This window comes from Montipora foliosa, chromosome 1, assembly GCF_036669935.1.
Source record: "Montipora foliosa isolate CH-2021 chromosome 1, ASM3666993v2, whole genome shotgun sequence".
Taxonomy (NCBI): Eukaryota; Metazoa; Cnidaria; class Anthozoa; order Scleractinia; family Acroporidae; genus Montipora; species Montipora foliosa.
The window spans coordinates 40,204,527-40,208,142 of NC_090869.1; the positions used below are offsets into that span (position 1 = coordinate 40,204,527).

The 3,616-nt window shown below is 38.6% G+C and overlaps 1 pseudogene; it reads left to right on the forward strand.

Moving 5' to 3' along the window:
* The first annotated feature begins 1,624 nt into the window (after positions 1-1,624).
* LOC138006395 (uncharacterized) lies at positions 1,625-3,486 on the forward strand (annotated as a pseudogene).
* Positions 3,487-3,616: the final 130 nt, after the last annotated feature.

Below are 3,616 nucleotides of genomic sequence, written 5' to 3' on the forward strand. Positions count from 1 at the left end.
CTGGTATAGCCGACAACAAGCTAAGGTAGTGCAGAAAATTACATTTAACTTTAAATTTTTGCACGCTCTAAGCGACAAAAAAACTCTTTCCTATGTTATTTACAAGGCAAGCAAAATTACATATGCCGACTTGATTCCAGATTCGATAATAAACAGATGAATTGTTTATTCGTATACAGTCAACTCTCGTTATAGCGGACACCCTCGGGACCACGATTTGGTGTCCGTAATAGCGAGAGTCCGTAATAGCGGGGTGCGTGAAAATTTTTAATTTAAACCATATTTACAGAAGGGGGTCACAGGTGTGTTCATTTTCATTAACTCCAGTACTTTTTCAGACCCGTTGTCGCACGCAAAGAGCGTCAGAACTTTATTTACAAACAGAAGAACTTAACAGAACAGGAGTTACGTACCCTTTGTGTACAGTACTAAGTACGTAAAAAACAGTCATCGTATCTTGCAGCAATGCCCATCATCGTTTTGGTTTCCTACTGTACTGAAGTACAGTAACCTACATTTCTAAAAAAAATTATTTTCAAGGAAAAACCTGAACATCAGCTAGTGATTGCATCAGCTATCACATTGCCTTGAAATATCGTTCCAATCGGCTCTGTGTACGTCTCCTTTGAATTGCAACTCCCCCCACTTTGTCGCCAAGGAGACTAAATTCATTAGCAACTTAAACTCCCCTCTATAAACAAAAAAAGCAGAAAAAATTAATAGACTTGATATGTGTGCAAATTTTCCAAGATGCTGCTCGGTGTCCGCTATAACGAGAGAGAAAACAATACAATTGTAACGTTGGGACCGAATAAAGTGTCCGTAAGTCCGTAATAGCGGGAGTATATTTCAGTCAAACGTCTATAACTTTCGCCAGGGATTTAGCTGCTGTCCGTAATAGCGGGCTGTCCGTAATAGCGAGGTGTCCGCAAGGCGGGAGTTGACTGTAAAACGGTTATTCCAAATTATTTGATTTAAAATGTCTTCTTTATCTTGAGGCGTTGTACAGTTTAAGTATTGCCAGTGTATTAATATATCTCGATAGAATTTCGGTAAGTGTTCATTGATACATAAATATTTGAGGTCATTGTTACATTGAAAGAGACGTTTTCCTCTTACGTTCGAAAGCAAGGATAGTGGAATAAGTTTCCATTGTCCACTGTTGTCAGAGCACAAGGGCTTTACCCATATTATTTTCAGAGCTTTTTCAAGCCAGGTGGAGTGTCCAGTATGTTGCAAATAAACGTTAATTTTGAAACGCGACGGTTTTAACGATATTGATTCTGTCATAAATTGATATGTCTCTAGATGCCTAGAGCTGCCATAAGGATTTTCGGTGTTTTTTCATCTTTTTCCTTTTATATTATATTTCATTTTACTTATTTAGTTTACTTTATTTGTTGTATTTCATTTCATTCGTTTTATTTTATTTTATTTCCTTTTCAAAAACAATTTATTATAGAAGTAAAATGAAATCAAAGAAAAACTGTTTGTCTAAAATGTAATTTTATCGAAAGTAAAATCAAACGAAAACAAATGAAAATAAAAGCAAATGAAAATTATAACACGGTGGCCTAAAACTGCCATAGACCAAGATGCCTTGGGGGCAGATTTTATTTCCAAGATGGTGGCAGCAAGAATAAGGAATGATTCTTGGAAAGAGGACTTAAACTTGAAAGAAAAGCTGAAAGATTATGTGACAGAAGGTCTTCGCCGCGAGGAGATTTTAGATTTTATGTTAAGGGATTTCGATTGCCATGCTTGGAGCGTGAGAACTTTAGATAGGCGCCTTCGATACTTTGATATAAGATACACGGATACCGATGTCGCAGTGGATGAGGTAGAGGAAGCAGTAACGCGGGAAATGGAAGGTCCAGGTAGACTGCTAGGGTACAGAGCAATGCAGAAAAAGCTAAGGAAAGTTCATGATTTGAGAGTACCTCGAGATTTAGTACACGCTGTGATGTAAAACGTCGATCCAGTTTCCTTGGAGGAAAGGGCTCCTTGCTTCAAGAAAAAGAAAAAGAAAGGCCATTTCACTACGCGAGGAACAAATTGGGTCCATTCACTCGACGGACACGATAAGTTAATGGGATACCAAAACAGCACCTTTCCGATCGCAGTTTACGGCTGCATCGATACTTGCAGTCGGAAACTCCTTTGGGTGAAGGTTTGGATGACCAATAATGATCCTAATGTTATTGGTCGGTTTTACCTAGAGCACCTGTTTAACACCAGATTAATGGCTAGTATGATCAGGGTTGACAAAGGGACGGAAACTGGTGTAATGGCTACTATGCATGCCTACCTTCGTCAGCAGCATGAAGATGACATGGATCCTGCTGAAACGGTGATATATGGACCATCCACATCAAACCAGGTAGGCATATAAATATATTAAAGTCTAAAATACTAGGTTTTCAGTTGGGTTAGTGAGGTGGAAAATCACCATCTGCTGTTTTCTCCACTATATGTAGCAGCTGTACATATGCACCAAGTCAGCCAGCCATGTTGTCAAAGTTGTAAAATTCTGTCAAGTTATTACTTAACACTTAAACAATGTTATTTCAAATCACAGATTGAAAGGTGGTGGAGAGAGTTGCATGAACGATTGGAGACGTTTTTTAAGCATCCACTGAACTTCCTCAAAGACCAAGGCTATTATGATCCCCACAATAGCACACACAGGTATCACAGTAATCGAAAAAAAAGGAAGAAAGAAAGAAAAATAATAAAAAAGGAAAAATATAGACTTGGAAGAATCAAGGATCCATCATATAGTGTTTATCACATTAAACTTGTAAATGCAGTTAGCAATGTGTGTGGAAATGGCAACCAAGTAATCTAAAATGTGAGAGGGTGTAGAAATCGTCAATTGAATGCTGACATGAGCTACAATGAATAGGAGGGGATGCCGCGAAACCTGTAAGAGAAAAATAACGAACAGTCCTTCAGTGGAATATAATCTCATCTCAGGGGAAGTAGCTATTCTTGTTATTTTGTGCGGCTCGGAAACCAGAGATAAGCATCACTGGTGTGTGGGACACAGGCCTGTAGCTAGAGACCCCTCATTATTTGAACCCATTTGTTTACACTTATTTAATTTAATTGCTCTTCTTCTGTTACAATTCTTTTCAGACACTTACTTGCTTACTTGATGGTTCCCATGATGTAGAAGGAAATAGACACTTTTGTTCATGTGGTGTGGAACAACCATCGCATTAGGGCACAGAAATAGTATTGACAAGGAAACATGAGTGTGCCATAATGAAAATGATGTCTTGATTTGTCTTTACAGGATGGAAAGTAACAGAAGAGCAGCTTGAGGAGGTTGCCCAGCTGTCTGATGTACTTGCTTGTGATGATGACTTTTTATCACCTGAATTTAGGGCCAAATGTGAGCAGATAGTTCCTGATCCCCTGGCATTGGATGTCAATGACTGCGCTCATGCATTTCGTTACCTCAGAGACAACATTCAACTTTGATACTTTCCCAACATCATATTTATTGTAATAACTCAGAGGTGGTTGCATTTCATGAATAGTGTATTAACGAAGAACTGAAACAGTATGAACACAATGAAAGAAAGCACCAAGCCTGCCTCTATTGACAACC